The sequence below is a fragment of the Furipterus horrens genome, unplaced genomic scaffold, assembly GCF_987537825.1.
Source record: "Furipterus horrens unplaced genomic scaffold, mFurHor1.1.pri manual_scaffold_6, whole genome shotgun sequence".
NCBI lineage: Eukaryota > Metazoa > Chordata > Mammalia > Chiroptera > Furipteridae > Furipterus > Furipterus horrens.
The window spans coordinates 95,692,686-95,712,251 of record NW_028327176.1 but is presented as its reverse complement, the minus strand read 5'-3'; the positions used below and the strand labels follow the sequence as shown (position 1 = coordinate 95,712,251).

The window sequence follows — 19,566 nt, the reverse complement described above, 5'->3', positions numbered from 1 at the left end:
GGCTATGGCTGCCCTCCCGTGTAGGACTTGGCTCTGGTCAGGCCAGGCCAGGCCAGGCCAGGGGGCTCCCTGCTGTTTGTCTTCAAGGTGCATTTCAGCTTGGCCTCAGTCACGGTCACCGACAGTGTACCAAAAAGTTGTTTGGTGAAGCCAACTTTTAATTTTGTTTTCATTCAGCTTGGAGGTTCATATTCAGATAGTTTTTGGATCATTTAATGGCCAGGGATCACAGGGTCTCATGCCTGGATGGGTGGTTCAACCAGCACCTTGTTTTAAGAAATCACTAAATATACAGAAGTTTATAGGGTGTAGTGAGGCTGATAGAGGGAAAGGGGCAGATAAACCCCGTCCAAGGTGCGTAGCATAGCCGTCACATCAGGTGCCCCCTCTCTGTATGGAGAGACACAGCCCCAGCCCTCATGGAGCCCCCAGTCTGATGGAGGAGGCATAGGATGAATTCACAGTCTGATGGGGAAGACACAGACTCTGCTTATCCAGCCTGATGGAGACCTGAGTCTTGCTTTCTGACCCAGGGTGATGACGTGTGAACAGACAGAACCCTCCAGGATACAATGGGATGGAGCCATTCTGAACACCGTGGCTTTCTTTCTCACTCCGTGTTAGAAGTAGGGGAGGCAGGAGAGACTGCAGCTCCCGCAGAAGCCGATTCAGCGGTGCTCTCTGGTTCCACGGTAGCAGTGGCTTTCGGTGGCCTCCAGAGGACGAGCCCCACCCTGACACAGTGAGGAGGCTGTGCTATCTTTAGTGGCCACCCTTTGTCATCTTTAGAGGACATTGCTGACGTGGCTGCTTCCTGGGCTGGACCTTTCTCCCTAGAGAGCTGTCTTTTGCAGGGTGAGAATTTGGTGGGGGGAGAGCAGGCAATAGGGAATGGTTGGGGGCTTCTAACCCTTGGCTGCTATGCCTTGCCTTCTCTTGAGTCAGCAGGTGAGACTTTTAGACCCTTTGGGCAACTTGTCTTAGGGTCAGAAAATAAGTATATCGTAGAAAGGACATTAGACATCATCTAGTCTTATCTTCCCATTTCACAGAGGAGACTGTGGAGGCCCAGAGAAGGGAAGTGTTTTTCTCACTGCTGCTTAGAGGATGTGCTGGGTCTGGCTTCTGAATCTGGTCCCCTAGCTCGGATGGCCTAGTAACAACAGTGATCAGGGAGGTTCTAGCAAAGCCTGTGTCAGGTCTGTTATTCCCTGGCTCTGAGCCCCACATGCTCCCACCTTACTTGGAGTACAGCGTAAGGCCTTACTGTGGCTTCGGGGCTGGCCTGATTTGGCTCCTACCTCCCCTGCCCCACCCCTCTAACCCGCCACTCTCCTTCTTATTCCTTGAATGCACCAGGACATTCCCACCTCAGGGCCTTTGCACTTGCTGATCCTTTTGCTTGGCATATCTTCCCCAGATTCCTGTTTGGCTCACTGCTGCTCCTCCTTCAGAGCGTTCTCACCTGGCCGTTCTAGATAAAATGCCTTCCTTCCTGGCCATTTTTTATTTATCTTATCCTGTTGTGTTTTTCTCCAGAGAATTTTTTACCATCTTACATGGTGTGTGTGTGTGTGTGTGTGTGTTTATATATATATGCATTAACTCTTTCCTTCCTCTGTTTTGTTCAGTGTTATATCCCCAGCAACCAAAACATTTCTGGCACACGGGAAGTGCTCAGTGTCTATTTGTTCAAAGAAGGAAAGGAGGAAAGTAGAGAGGAAGGAAAGTAAGAATGAAGGAGGGAAGGAGAAAGGAAAAGAGGATGAAAGACAAATTGAAATCGGAGGAATCCAGGCACTTGGTGTTAAGGAGGGTTTGGTTTGGTTTGGTTTGTCTGCGCTTTAGATAAAGCACAGAACTTGTTGGGGTAGCTGAGTCCCGTCCCTTTCCAGTGGCATGGTGGTCTGGCAGCACTTCCCATTGGCCCCTGAGCTCCACCCGCCCTGCATGATCCTTGTACCTAGAACTGGAAAAAACTCAGTTGAGCTTCTTTCTTCCCAGAAAAACTGTTTCATAAATGCCCTGGATGTGAACCCTCCATTGGAGTGCTCTGGCCCTTCACCCAATGATGGAATGGAGACTGTGCTGGTGAAAAGAAGCTACATCTTCTTCCTTAGGGTTTACATATCTTCAGTTTACCTTCATGACCCAACTCTCTTTTTTCCAGGGACAAGCACTAGAAGATTCCCGTTGAGGATCCAGGAGAAAATTGGGGGTGGGGGCACACAGCCAGTATATGAATTTTGGCTGGGCTTGAGAAACTGGGAGGGTAGAAGGGGAAGCTGCAAGCTCCCGGGCTCCGGTCCCACCCCTTTCTGTGGGTGGCCGAGGCTGGTTACTTCCCCTCTCACAGCTTAGCTTCCTCATCTACAAAATGAAAACTGGACTGAACCTTGGGGGGTGTTTCGGGGGGACCGAGGTTCCTGGGGAGCCGTGTGGATGGGTTGTCCCTAAGGTCTCTTCTGGAACTGACAGCATAGACAGCTGAGTTGTAAATTCACCCCTCTCTTTGGGTCAATTACCAGATTTCTGGTGAAGCCATGACTTCCTTGATATGCCGGGAATAAAGGTGACAGTTCAAAAAAAAGCAAATATTTAAAAGGTTTTCTCAGTGGCAGTTACTTCAGTAAGTATGGCTTGTCTTCTCATTTTCTTTCTTTCTTCTTCTTGGTCTTCACCTGTAAGCCATTACAAGATCAAACAAGTTTCAGTTTGAGTCCCCCACACTTTACAGTCTGAGCCTGTTGACTTATCACATTTACTTTCAAGTCTGGCTGTTCTGGGGAGGCCTTATCAGCCAACTGTTAGCCTTCGGGGTAGCCAGCCCAGGTCCGGGCAGTTTGGAAGCTGGATCCTCAGTATCGCTGTAGGTCTGGCCCCTCTCCTGCACCTGGGCCTCACCTGCTCCGGAACAGTGTCGAGTTCCAACCCCTTCCCAAACCCTAGCTTCTTGCCCAGGACCAGCTACACAATTTGCTGGGCCCAGTGCAAAATGAAAACGTGGGGCCCCCTTGTTTAAAAATTGTTAAGACTTTCAGGACGGTGGCAGCAGTGCATTAAATCAGGCGCCGGGCCCTGTGGGCCCCAACAGGTTACATACCTGGGGCGCCGGCCCGGCTTTTTCATCTGTCATTATCAGGACCGTGGAGGTTTAGAAAACACATTTTAAGAGTCATTACAAATTCCCTCAGAAGGAATTTGAGTTGTTTTTGTCATGGCCTGGTGATTCAAGGCTTCTCTCCTGAGCCACTGTGTGCTTGGAAAATCCTGCCAGCCCACTGGGCAGGGTTTGGACAGTGTCTGCCGAGCTGGTGGGAGACACAGAGAAGAAAAATTTGCAAATGGTTGCACTGCCCAAGCAGCCCCTTGGATACTGGAAGCTCCTTCCTGCAGGAGCAGCATGTGTTTTGCCCTTTAAATTGCAATCTATCCATACTATAGAATATTATCCAGCTGTAAAAAGGGAAGGAAGTACTGATCTGTGCTATAGCATGGATGAACCTTGAAAACATGCCAAGTGAAAGGAGCCACACACAAAGGCCACATATTATATGGTTCCATTTATACGAAAGGTCCAGAATGGGCAAGGTCATAGAGAGAGAAAATGGTTGCCAGGGAAAGACGGGGCTGAAGAGTGACTGCTGAGGGGTGTTGGGTTTCTTTGGGGGCGATGAAAATGTCCTGAAATTAGGTAGTAGTGAATTAGACTAGATAGTAGTTGTACATCCTAGTGAATACACTAAAAACCACTGGACTGTGCAGCTTAAAGGGTAAATTTTATAGGTTGTGCATTACATCTCAATTTAATACCAACTAGTGAGAAAAAGTTTTTTGAAGGCTCAGCATTTAACTCTACCCCTCTGCCCTTGGTGGGTGTGGCTGGTTCAGTGCTGGAGCCCCATTCTCTCCTCCCTGCCTCCCCCTCAGTCACAGATACTCTCTGGAGCATCATTTATGCAAAGCTGTTTTCCAGGAAAGATCTTCTGGATGCCTTCATGCTAAGCTGATGTGTGGCTGCTAAGACTTAGCCTCTCCCAAGACATTTGAATATTAGCTTATAAAGGGAGAAAGCTTTTATGTGAGAGGAATGAATGTTTAATTTTTAATTTTAGAATTACAAGTAAGAGCAAGTGTGTGTTGGAAGGGTTCTATTTTTCATGAGGTGGGGGGTGCTCTCACTGGCTCTGGATCTAGGGAGTGGCTCAACCCCAGGCAGGGCTGGGTTGGTGGTGAGTGGCAGGCCGAGAAAACCCCTTCAGGACAAGCATCTTTGCTGCAGACGTCCTTTAGCCAGGCTTCCTTGACCATTTTGACTTTGGAGGCTGCTGGGAGGAAATATCCTTCTGGTTAGGTGTCATTTCTGCTGTTAATGTGCTTGGTTTTTTGAGTCAGTCCCAGTCTAAGACAAACCCCTTGCCCAGTTCTTTTCTGCTGTGGTTCCGTCCTATCCATTCAGTCCTTCTTGTCCTTGTCAGCCTTGCTGCACCTCCCACCTGCCTCTTCACATCTCCGGCTGCCTTCCCCACCCCCTCCATCATAGCCCCACCCCTCAACACCCAGTGTAATTCAAGTTTTACCTTCTTGAGAATCCCCTTGGTCAGTAGCAAGCCTTTGTTCTTGTTTTCTTGTGGCTCTTCGACCCTGAGACCTTTATCGTTATCATCTTTGGCTCTCCAGTGCAGGGCACGCTACTTGTACAGTAAACATTTACTAAATGCTTTTGAATTGCACGGAGCCAAGGATGAGTTTGGCCCTGCGAGGTGGGGGGCGGGGGGGGGTCGTAAATGCAGCAAGAGTGATGCAGTGAAACTGTGAGCCTCAGGAATGGCCTCGTAAGAGACTAGGAAACAGCATTTGTGACCCGAAAGACTGGAATCTGAACTCCTGCTGGCTGTGAATGGGGGCATCTCAGCGCTTCGGGTCCTGTGAGAGAATGAGCAAGGGTGAGCGCAGGCATCTCAGAGCTGCCCCTCAGAGCAGCTGCTTTCATGGAGGACCTTCTAAAGCCTTCAGGATTTCTTGGCTTTCAGCGCCCATTCTTAGCCAGAGGGACCTGCATCAACAAGTACTTATTGATGCTTACTGCGTACGCAGCACTGACCTAGGTTCTGTCACTTTCCGGGAGCTCCAGAGGAGCTCCATTGTGTGATGGACTCAAGGAGCACAGGGCCTCTGAATGTGCCCAGCCTGGGCTGGGAGAGTTATATCTAGATTCCTAGGGATGTTAAATTCCCCTATAATTGATTGCCCTTGGGTAAAACACATTGGTGTTTGTATCTCAAATACTACCCTTCATGCTGCCTCTGAGGGGAGGAAGACAGGGCGGCATTTCATTCAGCCCCATGTATCTGATGGGCACGTGCTAAGGGTTTCATTGGGGAGACGTTGATGAAGGGGACTGTTTATAGAAGTGTGGGCAGGTCAGGGAAATGAAAGGATAGCCAGACACCCTGAGGTCAGCAACATTGGGAAGCTGTTATCTCCCCTAGGCCAGGAGGAGGGAGCTCCAGAGTTGGGAAAGGGACCCACAACAATGGTCGTGATGCTGAAAGGACACAACTATTGCCAAACTGTGGAGAGGAAGAGGGAAATAAATTTGTAGTTATTACAAGGCAGTTGGTGGTCCAGGAAGGAGAACTATGTGCATGCGCGCGCGTGTGTGTGTGTGTGTGTGTGTGTGTGCAGTTGAGAGCACCCACACCTGTGTGTGTGTGCATTGAGCGCACCCACATCTAGCTGCCTGGGCATTCTAATGTTGTTGTCTCTTACACTTCTTAGGTTACTCAGGAGGTGACCAGTCAGCCAGTGTTCCCCTCTTCCCAGCATCATGGTTGTTATAAAGAACAAAGTGCCTTGTCTGCATCAGCAGGATGGGCAGTGGGTAGTTTTGACTGTAGCCAGAAGAACAGGTAACACGCACTGACAGCAGGCCCTGGGCATCCTAAGCACTTTATGTGCATTCCCTCATCAATGTTTCCAATAACCCCAGCAGGTGGGTACCATTATTATCCTCGCCTTTCTCATGTGACTGATGAGGAACGTGGGACTGAGCTAAATAAGTTGCCCAGTCTTGTAGCTAACAGGAGGCAAAGCTGGGCTCAGAGCAAGTCTGTCTGACTCCCCAATGAACCCTCATAACCTCTCACTGCCTCGTGGCCACATTCCCCTGCAGTGGGGCCCTCCTCACCCTGTGGTCAGTCCCATGTGTGTGCTGGTCCCACTGCCTGGGATGGTCTTCCCACTTCCTCTCCACTTGACCCAATTGAACCCGTTTTTCAAGACCCAGCTCAGGTCTCACTTCCTTTCTGAGACCCTCTCCAAACATTCCAGCTCCTCATCCACACACATACCTTTCCTTTAGCAAGCCAAGGCAGGTAACTGTCCACCATACCCCCAGAGTGTTACCCAGCTGTTTTAAGTGTGTACATCACCTTGGTCTCCAAGAAGACTCCCAACTTGATAAGAGCCCATGAATTTGAGGATTGGTTTTCTATTGGTTAGTAAGTGCCTACTGAAAGCCAACAGGGAATATTTTTTAAAAGGAAAGAGAAGAAGCCAGAGCTGAGCCCAGTAGGAGCTTACAGTGTGGTTGAGTGTGGGGGGTGGGAGAGAAGATGGACACATACTGCTACCTAAAACAGCACAGCCCTGTTTCTGAGCCACCTTTACCTGGACAGATGATCGTGCCGTTAACCGAGCGGTCAAGCCCAATGGAGGTAGACAGTTGAGGAGCCAACACTGTCGAACCCTCGTTCTTATAGGGTAGGAGGTGATGCTAGTCCAGTGCCCTCCACTGGGGTTACCCCAGAGGCACCACAGGACACAGAAGCATCTGGGTGGAGCATGGCCAGTCTGTGTTTTGGCAGTTTAGAAGTTTCAAAGTTCTTTAGAAATGTCTTTTGAGGTTACCTGGAAGTTTGGATAGTTGACAGACACCCTTCATGTTTGGGACTGGTATCCAGGAGAGGGTTAAGCACCACGTCCCCTGCCCTGAATAGTCACTTTGGCTGCACTGGGAGGACCTCAGCCTACCTCAGTGTTTTGTTGCTTAATCTCATTTCTTTTTTCTCTGTTCCTATTTTTCCACCCACTCCTGTTAGCCTTGACCCAACTAGAGACTGGAAGGGTAGAGTGAATTGTGGGGAAACAGTTGGAAGGATGAGTAAGTAGTGGATGAAAGGCTGAGAACCCTTTGCTCGGGCCTCTCTTGGCTGGTCCTTGTAAACATTGCTGTTGAGTTTCTTTGGATTTTTCTCTCTGCTTGGCCTTGGACGTGCCAAATACCTTTTTTTTCCTCTGAACACATCACACACCCTCCAACCTCCAGGCCTTTTAGTCCATGGCTCTTGCTGCCAGGAAGACTCTATCACTCCTCTTCACTTCCTTGTTAGACATTAGAGAGTAGTGAGGACTGTGGAGAATTCCATAGTTTACACTCCACAGAAAGAGTTTCTTGGCTTCTGATCTACGAGTTGTGGATTTGAATGTTACTTGGACTAGGGGCGGCTGCTTGCCTTGGTGAAGACTTAAGAGGGGAACAGGTAGGGTGGGTGATACTGCCTGGGTAGGAACTTAGAGAAGGACACCAGAGAAGACACTTAGGAGAGGGCAGCTGATCCATGTGGCAGAACTCGGGCAACATGGGGAGATGAGGCTGAGGAGGCTTGACAGCTGTCCCAGGACATCCCTTCTACAGCCATTCTTGGGCCTGGCAGGGCCTGGAGGTGGCTTGGGGTCAGTCTTAGGGAGAGACTTGTCCATAGGCAGGGTACAGAAGCCAGGGCCAGACTGGGGAGAAATATTTAATTTTTATGAAAAAGTGTTCCTACGTGCCAGACTGGGACCTGCTCTGGGGCCTTTTCTTCTCAGTACTATGCAGGTTTCAGAGATTAGATTATGCTTTGGTTCAGGTTTTAAATGATCTTTATTTATTTCTTTATTACATAAATTAAACATAATAAAGATAAACAAAGAGGAAAGGGAAGTGAAATTAATGTTACCCATAATCCCACCACTCAGCTATCACTTACATATAGACCTTGGGTATGGATACCTCGCAGACAGTTTTATGTATTTACAACGTGGAAGCAAACTATAGATGTACTGTATTTGTGACCTTCTGTGTGTGTCTGCGTGCGTGCGTGCGTGCATGTGTGTGTGTGTTTATGATTTTGTCCCATTGAAAAAATGTATGCTTACCCAAGATTCAGACTGAAGGGTATAAAGAGAGCCTCCTTTGCCCCCCGATACCCCCTAATTTTATTCCTCGGAGGTAGCCCTCCTTAAAAATTTCCAGTATATCCTTGATTATTGAGGAATTTAAAAGGGGTAATGAGTATGGAGTAACAAACTGTAAATACTGGTTTTTGTAATTTGTACAGATATTATCTGTCACATGTCAGTCAGGAGGAAGGTGTAGGGTGGGTTTGGCGGGACTGGGAAGTAGTTTGTGGTTAGAGAAGGGACTTTCAGAAATAGATATTGAGGAGTTAGGGAAAGGAGGAGATGGAGAATTTTTGAGGCCTATTTTCTGTTTGGATTTGTCACAGGGGCGTTGGCGAGGAGCAGGGGGAATAGAGGTGAGTGAGACTGGGGACCAGGGCCCGCTGCTGTCCAACGGTACCTCCTGGGCTGGGCTTGGGGTGGAGAGAGTGGTGGGTATGCAAATGAGCAAGAGACCTGTTAGGAGGAGGTGATAGTAATTGGTAGATTTTTATAAAACTACCTTGCTTGACAAAACAAAAAGCTGGCAACTCTGTATTAGTCTCCCCAATTAAAAAAACAAAAAAGATTTTAACAAATCTGTGAATACTAAAAACATGAACAACACTGCAGAACTGGACGGGAAGTTGTAAATATTCGATTTGGTTCTAGTTTTGTGTCTGGCTGAGCAGTCTTGGGCTGATCCTTAATTTCTTCCGATCTCAATTTTCTTACCTGCACTAGATCAGTGGCAACCCTGGATGCCCGTTAAAATTACTGGGAAACTTTTAAAAAGCAAAAACAAAAAACAACACTCCAGTGCCAGAGTCCCACTCTAGTCTTCATGTACCCAAATCTCTAGGGGTGGAGCCTGGGAATTTTTTTAATGCAGCCAACATTGAGAAACCTTGGATTATCTTAGTTGCTCATCTGAGCCCTAAAATGTTAGGATTCTATGTATTATATTATACAATTTTGTTCCTTTCAAATACTGTGTACAAATGTAAACATCTTACATAGCTAGACGTCTCGCTATTTATGAGAAACTCTCCATAATTCTCATTAGGCCAGTGAAATAATGCCAACATTTTTTCTCCAATAAGTCAGAGCCATAAACGTCATTGTAAATCATTAAATAACTCATTTTGACCCAAGAGTTTAGCATGGACTTTAACTTCTTCTTTCTTCATTTTGAAAAAGCTACTGACTAGAGGCCTGAGGCCACCTCTGTTTGTAAAGAAGACCCTGAAAAATTCAGAAAGGAGACATTACTGGAACTGTTTTTGCTATTACAATTGTATGTATTGTAAGTTCCAAATTAGGAGGTCCAGTTTGGGGAGGCTTTATCAGATCTAAATTTTACATGGAGTGGGAGGTGTTTAAAGAGATTCGGTGCTGTTTTATCTTTACCATTGAAGTTTTTGGTTTTGTCTTCCTAAATGAGTCATTTTTTTTTTTCAAAGGAACCTAACTTGGGGAGGTGGGGAAACCACTGCTGGAGTTGCAGAGAGCTGGGGGTGGAGGGGCAGAGGGGCTGACTGTCAGGGACTGGGTTTATAATTGGACTGTTCACCCAGGAGGGTGGAGCCAGGGCCCTGTCTGCTGAGGATGGATCAACCTAGCGAGGGTGGGAGAGTAGAATGGTATTGTTGCTCTTTATTCATTTACCAATTATTTTGTAGTGCACAGCCGCCACACATCCGGCCTAGTATCCAGGCTCAATCCACAGGTGCTGACAGATTGTGAACAAGGGAGAAGGAGCCACCTAGCTTTTACTGTGGCGGAGGAGGTGGGATACAAATCATGGAGGTTAGGTGTGTCTGTCTTTGCCTGCCCCTACGAGTAAATGAACTGAAATTATAGTGCCCCACACCAGTGTGAACAGCACACAAGCAAATGGTAGCACCAGATGGGATTTCAGAGGAGAAAAGCCTGGCAGCCTGAAGACCCCATTGTAGGGTCCTGGGGGCCCATGAAACACGGACTGGCCAAGCAACCAGGTGGAGATCGAAGAGCTCTGTGGGACCCCAGCACACCGCTTCCTCTTTCTGTGCTGCATTCTTCCAGCCAAAAACTGATCCCACGCACCTAAGTCCCCTGGGCCGCAGTGCAGAGGGTTCACTGTACCTGAAGAGGTAAAGGAGGGACCCTGGTTTCGAAATCCAGAGCAGCTCCATGTGATTCAGCCCAGTGCTTGAAGTGAGGAGCTCCTTGGTACCCAGGAAGTTTTGTGCATTTGGCACATCAGTCAAGCACGTTCCTTTTATTCCATACCGACCGCCCCCCGCCCCCCCCAAGTGCTGGTTTTCATCCTTTCTGAGTGGTGTGCAGCCTCCTGCAGTTGTGCATGTGTGTTTGCTAAGTTTGTCACAGACTTCCTGTTTGGATTTGGTCTGAAGCTCAAAGCTTTGTGTGTTCTGAAACCCGGGTGTTCACAAGTCCAGTGCTTCTCTTAGCGGCCATGGGGAGGCCTGTTCATTTTCCTCCCTTTTGCTAGCTTTTGCCATCCTTGGCAGACCTTCTGGCTGGGAAATGCTCTGTAGCTTCTGTACTTGTTCCTAATAGAGAGGGTTGAGAGCTTTGAGATCTGAGAGCTGGAAGGAGGGAGGGAAGCAACACTTACTGGGCCCCTTATATAATGCCAGGCACTGTGCTAGACGTTTTCGTGTACTTCTTTCTTTATTTAGACCTCATGTCAGTGCATGTGAAACCAGGCTCAGAGAGATTAAGTGACCAGCCCAAGGTTGGATGGCCACTGGGTGGCAAGGTCAGGATTTGATCCCAGGCCCGACTCCAGAGCTCCTGTTGTTTCAACGATGTCATGAGGCCCACACTGTGCCTTTGGTTCCCCCGGTTGGGTATCTTGCCAGACAGCATCACCTTGACTCCCAGACTCTTATTGTTCAGATGCTGCCCATTCTGTCTTTGTGGGGTATGATGCGATGGCCCTCAGGGGCCTTGCTGACTTTCTTTTTTCCCAGCCACCCTCCCGCTGTCACCCCCGCGATCCCAGAACTGTTGTGTGGTCTGTGCTGTTGATTGAGGTGGGTTAAGACCAACTCCCAATTCCCTGGAAATAAAGCATCCTTTCCCTACTTTAAGGCGCCCAGCAGTGACAATTCTGCTGGTCACCATGAGCTCCACTCAGCTGAATTTCTGACATTTCAAGCTCTTTCCTTAAAGAGAGAAGAAGATAGGATCTCTGTCTATGTCTATGAAAATGTGTGAAGGGGTAGCGAAAGAAGGATACCAAGACCTGGAGTGTGCAGGGAGAGGAAGAGGAGGGGAGAGCTAAACCCAGCCACCTTCCTCCTGATTAGGAGAGCTGTTGCAGAACGCCAGGCCCTGGGTGCACCTGCAGAGGAAGAATACGCATGCTTCCAAAACCTTCAACAAGGCCGTGTGTCCCTTCCCTTGCTTATCCCAGGTCTCTTATGTTTTCTGAAAAACTTCTGGAAGTACATCATCTGAACTTCATCACAACTGTTCTGTGGACCAAGTGACATTTACCTGGGTTGGGCAACGGGCAATTCCAAGCGTTTTCAACACAGATGTTAATTACCTTCAAGGAATTTGCAGTCTAGACGGGTGAACGGAATGCTTGGCAGGAGAAACTAAATGTGGTGAGCACAGAGGAGCAGAAAGGGCAGGCTGGGCTGATGCTGCTCAGCGGACAGCAGGAGAGCAGGGTGGTCAGAGGGCTGGAGCCACAGGGGGAGGAATGTGCCCCATCTGGGGATGCGGGAACCTGGGGGGTGATGCAAAGGGGAGGAGCACACTAAAATAGGGTGGAGCAGAGGGTGCTTGTGGGAAACAAGATTGAAGAAGGGGATGGACCTCGTTTTATGAAGGACCCCAAGGGATGGCTACAGAGTTTGAAATGTTCCTATACCGGGGAGCCACCAAAGCCAGTCGAATGGGATGGGGGTGGGTAAACAGGGCACTGGCAGAAAGTTCATCTGGATATGTGCACTGTGGATGGGGTGCTGGGAGGTGAGTTAGATAACATTTATCACATTGAATTTCAGCAATGAAACACTGAGGGCTTGGACTCGGGTGGTGACGTGACCATAGAAAAGAAGATAGAGATGGAAGGTTTCAAATCCCAGCTCTGTCACTTGCTACCCATATGACCTTGAGCAGGTTACTTAATCTCTTGAGTCTCAGTTTCATCATCGGTAAATAGAAGCTAAAAACACTTCACAGAACTGTTGTGTGAGGATTTTAACGTGCGTCGCACACTGCACATAGTAGGTGTTCGAGGACTCAAAGGGGCCTCAAGGGTTAGATGTGGGAGCCTGGGAGAATGATGCAAGCTTGACAGAAATAGATGGAGCTATTTGGGGTCCCCAAATTCAGTCTTAGGAAATCTCTCCTCCTAAATCCAGGCTGCTGAGGGCCTGTTCCAGAAACCCCACAGTCTGGGGATTGTGCCTCTAGGAAACCATGGCCTCTCATTTTAGCCAAGCCCTCAGGGGTGCTGGCCAGCAGCCAGCTCCTCTCTCTAGTCAGGGGTTGGGGTCGGCGCTGGGTGAGGCGAGCAAGGCACCCAGGGCACAAAATGGAAGGAGCCACTCGCTTTCAGGGCCCACCCTGCGTGTGCACGCCTCTCCCACAGCAGTGAGCTCACTCAGCTTACTGCCTCCCCTCCCAGCTGGTTATTGGCATCCGGGCTCATCCTGACCTGTTTTCCTTCCACTCAGAGAAGGACATGTTACTTCCCACTAGCTGGAGGACCTTCTTCCAGTACATGGCTCCCTCTGTCTCTTGTAGCTCCTGGGACCTCAGCCACCGCCCCCGCCCCCCCCCCCCCCCGCCTCCCCCAATTTCACTTTCCCTCTTTTCCTCCCCTCACAGACAGAAAGTTTGGAAAGATATGCCCTCAGGCTTTGCTCCTTTGCTGACACAGCCCTCTCAGGCTGGCTTCTGCCTGAGAGAGGGAGGGGTGCCTGGAACAGGGGAGGGACCCGGTGGATTAGATGCAGGGGGTTCCTGCCTTCCACAGGAACTGTCCTCTGTCAGGTCACCTGTGGCTTCCACGTGACCACAGCCAACTGACACTTCAGTCCTTATCTTATTGGACTCTTTGCTACTTTTGACACTGTGGACAGCTTCCTCTTTTCAGTAACTCTTTTCTCTTGTCTTCTTTCATTCCTCTAATAAATCTTTCAACAACTATTTCTTGAGCAACTACTATATGCTGGACTCAGGGCATCCATAAGATGATATCCTTACTCTCAGAGAGTTTACAGCCTAGTGGGAGAGAAGAATGATAAAAAATATATGTACCCAAATGTCAGGTAGTGATAAAACTACAGAGAAAAATTTAACAGAGCAGAGGATAGAAGAGTGCAGTGGTGGCAGTGGAGGGTCCCCCTGAGAAAGTGACGTCTGAGCAGAAACTTGAAGGAAGTAAAGGATGCTTAGTGGAAGAGTATTCCAGGCAGAGGGAAAAGCAAGTGCAAAGGCCCTGAGGCAGGAGCCTGGTAGGGATGTTTGAGGAAGCCATGTGGCTGGAGGAAATTGAGGAAGAACAGAGTAGGAAGAGAAGAGGTCAGGGAAGAGGCTGGGCCAGGACATGTGGGCCTTGTATGTCATTTCAAGGACTTTGTCTTTTACTTTGAGAGAGATGAAACAGTATAGGAGTGTTTTGAGTAGGAGAGTGATTTTTAAGTGCTCACTTAGGCTGCCCTGAGGAGTGTGGTGGGATAGTTTGCTAGGGATGCAATAACAAAGTACCACAAACTGGACAGCTTAAACAATAGGACTTTATTGTCTTACTGTTCTGGGGGTTAGCCATCTGAGATCAAGGTGTCAGCAGGACCACACTCCCTCTGAAGGTGTTGAGGAAGGATCTTGTCCAGGCCTCTCCCCTAGCTTCTGGTAGCTTGTTGGATTGTGGTAGCATAATGCCAGCCTATGATGTTCTCCCTGTGTGGGTGTCCATGTTCGAATTTCTCCTTTTTATAAGAACACCAGTCATATTGGAGTAGGGACTCACCCCATTCCACTATGACCTCATTTTAATAGCTAATTACATTTGCAACGGCCCTATTTCCAGATAAGGTCATATTCTTAGGTACTGGGGGTTAGGACTTCCACATAGGTATTTTGGGGAGACACAGTTCAACCACATCATACATGGATGGCAGAAAGGCAAGGATGGATGTAGGGAGACCCGTTAGGAGGTTACTACAGTAACCTAGTGAGAGAAGCGGCTGGCATGGACCACAGCAGTAGTAGTGGAGGTGGTGAGATGTGGTGAGAGTCTGGATCTATTTTGGAGATAAAGCTAACATCATTTGCTGATGACTTGGTCATGGGAGGTGAGGGAAAGATGGGGGTCCCAGTCATTCTTGGGTTCTGGGCATGAGTAGCTACAAGAATGGAGTTGGGTATCTTTGTCTCCTAGATCCTCTCCTCCCTCAGCACCTGTGTCAGGAGCCTCTGCAGGCTCCTCCTCCTGGGCAGGTCCATCAACTGTTGGCATTTTCAGGGCTCCATCCTTGGCTGCTTCTATCTCTCCCTGATGGGTATGATCTGCTCCCAAGTTGAAGCCATGTAACCTGAATGTGCTGTTTGGGTCACTCCTACAGGCCCTGGCTCTGGAGGATGCTGAAGGAGGAAGACACGAAAGCAGGCCAGCCTTGAAAGATTAAGCCTCTTAATCCTGAAACAGGTAGCTTCTCTGAGATTCTTGGGGTCTGAATGGTTTGTGAGGGGGTCATAAGATCATTTCTTTGACCCCTGGCATATGCAAAATGTCCTAAGAAGGTGAGGAGGGCTGCTCTCTACTTGAACAACCATAGATTTCTGGAAAACTTTGCCTGGGAAATGATCAGTGATGAGGGAGTCACATATTTGAATTTAGCATCACTTGGAATGGGGCTAAGGACATCCTGTCTTGTCTCTCAACTTTGCAGACTTGTGGTGAATATTAAAGTATCCAAAGGATGTTCCTGAATGGTAGCTCTAGAAGTGTTAGGAGGGAATTAGACATCTCTGGAGAGTGGTAGTATAGAAGGCCACTCGGAGAAACTCCACAGAGCCCATCAGAGGCAGATTCCTGGACCAATAAAGCCTTTGAGCTGGTCCTGGGCGTTTCTAGTGTTTTTATCAACTCTGGCCCTGTGTTCTCTTCCGGGCTCAGTTGTCTGTCTAGAAAATGGACACATAACTTTGATTCCACACAGAAGCTGTCTGAAGGGACAATACGTTTGTGTACAAACAGATTTTTTTTTTTTTTTTTTTTTTTTTGGTTAAAACCCTGGTCTAGGGAAGAGATGGCTATTTTCCACAAATTCTCAGTAATAGTGGGAAAGTAGGGTAGTGGTGTCTAATTTGATTCTCTTGGTGTGTGGGTTGTTCTTTTCCTCAGGAAGTTCCAAACTTTTCTTCTCTCATGTGAAACTCAGAGTTGACTGTTCCTGTTTCTTTTTAGTTGTGGCTGATTTTGATTTAACTTTTAAGCCATTGTGTCTTAAAAGTTAACATATGATTCACTCAAGTGGAGTACAGTATTTCCTCACTTATCACGGGTATTATGTTCGAGACCACCCCCCCTCCCCTGCAAAATAGGAACCTTGCATTTGTTCTACACTCTTAAACCTATGTAACTTTAACAACATATGTATACAGTACCGCAAAATCCCACGATATAGTGAAAAATCCACAATAAATAATTAAATATAGTATTTTTTAAAATCCTGCGATACAGTGAGGCTGAGATAAGTGAACCGCGATATAGCGAGGGACTGCTGTACTCCTAGAGACTCTACTTGCCAGACTGTTTATAGTGGCTTAGGCCAGGGGAAAGGAAGCCAGCGTGTGATATTGAAGCATCTCAGGGCTCTCTATCTCTGGTGGAAGGATGCAGTCAACTACACCAACACGGTCGAGAAAGAGCTGAGAGAATAAATATCCTTGTTGAACTCCCCTCAGTTCTCCTGTTTCCTGATGGAATACTCAGCCAGAAGCCAGAGGCAGAGGGCCATGCTGATGTAGTCCATAAAGATCAGAACTTCTGGGGGCACAGAACTGAGTGGAGAAGGGTAGAAGGATGGATATGGAGGTGCAAGAGATGCCAATTGCTTGGATTATATTATAAAGGATGTTTCTACTTTAGAACCGTGGGCTGTGAGGGCCAGAAGGAACAACAGAAATCCTCTAGTCAAACTTAGCTCTTTTTTTTTTTTAATTGTTTATTTGTTTGTTTTACTTATTTATTTTTAGAAAGAGGGGAAAAGAGAAAGAGATGGAGAGAAACATCACTGTGTGGTTGTCTCTCACTCACGCCCCCAACTGGGGACCTGACGTGCAACCTAGTCATGTGCCCTGACTAGGAATCGAACCAGTGACACTTGGCTCACAGGCCGATGCTCAATCCACTGAGCCACAGCAGCCAGGGCTAAACTTAGCTCTTTTTATAGTTGAAAAAACCCAGGGCAGTCAAGTGACTTGCCCGAAGCCATTCAGCAGTTCGTGAAAGTGTTTTTTGAAAGCCCATTACATTTTCTTGAGAATACTCAAAGCAGTTAAGAAACAGTATAAAGCAAAATCTGAGCAAGTACTCGGGAAAAACAGTGCATGAGTGCTTATTCCTCATTTATCAGTTTGTATTCTTTGGAGTTGTAAATATCGGAAAACCAAACTCAGAGGGGCTCCCCACAGCACAGGGGACTAATTAATCAGCTCATAGGATGGACTGCAGGGTGGGTGTGAAACAGCGCCTCAGGGGCCTGTCCAGTTTCTTCCCATACCTCTGCTCACTCTTCCATGGCGCCACTTCATCCTCAGGTTGGCTTCCCTCCTGGAGGTAGAATGGCTGTGTGCGTTCTTGGGCTCATTGATACACATCCCTGTGGCCAGAAGTAAAGAAACATTCTTTCTAATAATTACTCTTTAAAAAGTCTAGAAAGTGTCTTTTCTGTAAGTCCCTTCCCAGCAAACCAACCCTGACATTTCGTTGACCTGAGTTGAGTCATGCGCTTATTCCTTAGCCAATCCCAATGGCCAGGCAAATGCCCTCTGTTGATTGGTGGGAATGGGAGATTTTTTTTTCCCTCTCTCTCTCTTCTGATTGGCCTATCCCGCTACTGAGGAAAGTGTGTCAGCTTTCCCCAAAGCACCAGGACTGGGGGTGGCGGGCACCGCAAGTAAGCAGATCTCTGGGCACTGTTCATGGAGGAAAATGGCCCCTGACATCCACCATAATGTATTGTCAATAGACATCTTACTAATTCAGATTAATTGTTGGGGCTGGTTAAAGCGTGAATTTTAAAGTGTTTTAACACAGTGTAGTTTCAGACAGAATCTTCCCAAACGGTTACTACTGGGATGCTTGCAATTAGCATGTGCTTTTCAGCATGTCTTAAAACCTAGGCCTTTGCAGTAGGTTAAACATGCCTTCTGCAATTCTGTTTAATTTCTAATTCACTTATTCAACCTTTTTACAGCCAGAATAAACACTGAACTCAAATTTTGGGTCAGTGAAGATTAAATTACAGTAATGAGGTTCTTCATTTATAACCTCATCTGTAGAGTGGGAATAAGAATAGCACCTACTTTATTGTAAGGATTAACTGAGGTAATTTAAGTAATGTGCCCAGTGGCCCAGTGGCTGGCCCAATAAATGTTACCTTTATTAGTATCATATATCTCAAAATATTCTCACATTTATCTGTTTAGTATATATTTAATTTAAGAACTTAACTCTCTTCACAATAAATATATTATCTATTACTGATTAGCTCTGTTAGAGATGAAGTAAATAAAAGTATTAAATTTTTTTGTTCTTGGATTTTTAAAAAATGGAACTAGGATTGTTTTTAGAATTTATTTTTGGGAAAACTTAAAGAAAATTTTAGGTATCATGCAGTTAAGTTAAGAGAGGTATAGAATCCTTGGAAAAAGAGAGATTTTAAATTTTACTCTTAAAATATTAATGTAGTCTTAGCTAAAAAAACCTTTTAAGTAGTTGATGGCTTGTCATGACCTATCCTAGCTGATTTTCTTGCCTTTGTTCTCAGTTTGGAGATCTGGAGGGGTAAGTGACCCTGCAGGGCTTTGATTTCCTAAAGCAACAACACAATTGAGTGGGTGCATTTTAGAATCATCTGTGTTGGGTGAGATGCTACCATAGCCAGAAGCAGTCTGGGGCATTTATTTCGGTGGAATTTCAGCTGACAAAATACTGTGACTCATTCTCTAGAGCCTTTGACGCCATAAAACTGACCTCTTAGAATCCCAGGAGAGTGTAGTGTCTTGATTTGGGGTTCCCAGATTAGTGATGGGGAGAGTACAAGTTGTTACAGAACCCCCAAACTCTCGGAGACAGCTTTGTGGGTCAGGAGTGGATAGGGTGCTGCAAGGGGCTTGTGGATAAAGGAAAAAGTTTGAAAGCAACCATTTTTCATCCCCTTCTCCCCCGAGTATTGATTAAAATTAGACTTAAATTTTCTATAGGTTGTTTGTTGCCCCTGAGGCTGGTCACCATTGTGATAACTAGATGAGAACTGGTGATAACTACATGATCGACCCTAAATTCCATGGTTCAGAGGGTGCTGTAGACAAGTGGTTCTCCACATAAATCGCCTAAGCCAAGAAACTACCAAAACAAAAAGATTTGGAGAGTTTTTCCAAGGAATGATGTTTTTAAAAATCTAACAGACACCCCCATGATTTCATAATGAAAAGAACTATTTTGAGGCTAAAACAGAAAGAAGGAAATAATTTAAGACTAAAACATGAATCTTTACATGGAAAACAATCAACTTTAGGATGAATTTACTACATTGTTCTTATTTTTCTGATATCACCTGTGAAAACTACACCAAGGATGAGTGCCGCTCTGCCATCTATCTAGCAAGTACTGAGGAGATGAGTTTCATATACTTAATGTGCAACTCTAGGGAGAAAAGTCATGTCTTTTGAAGCCTCTGAAGTCATGTCTTTATTTGATTTAAATTCACTTAAACACAAGTCTTGATAAATCCAATTCATTTTTATAAGGAGGCAATTATTTACTCTCAAGTCCTTAACTTAGAATTGTTAGTTTAATTTTCTATCACTAGGAAGAAAATCTTATAATACCTAAATTGTTCAAATTAAAAGGTATGTCAACAGCTTTTTTTTGTTTTTACAATATAACTCTAAAAAATGAAATATCTGTTCAATTTGATTTGGTCTTCAATTGTGTGGTATGCTTCCGTGCACAGGAAAGTGCAAGTGTGTGCACACACGCACGTGCGCGCGCACACACACACACACACACACAAACTTATAATAGTTTGGTCTGAAAAGTCCCAGAGAGAAAAGGGTGTTTTGAGGGGAAGTAGTATATACATCAGTCAGTCACTGGTG

At 46.6% G+C, this 19,566-nt stretch overlaps 1 protein-coding gene across 7 annotated transcripts in view; it reads left to right on the top strand.

The window, feature by feature from the left end:
• The window catches only part of TRERF1 (transcriptional regulating factor 1), a 202,343-nt gene that overhangs the window by 64,806 nt on the left and 117,971 nt on the right, over nucleotides 1–19,566 (top strand). For all 7 annotated transcript variants that reach the window (XM_090282417.1, XM_090282416.1, XM_090282415.1 and 4 more), the window contains exon 3: nucleotides 14,802–14,884. The gene's annotated coding sequence lies outside the window, so the exon portion shown is untranslated. The remainder of the gene's footprint in view (nucleotides 1–14,801; nucleotides 14,885–19,566) is intronic.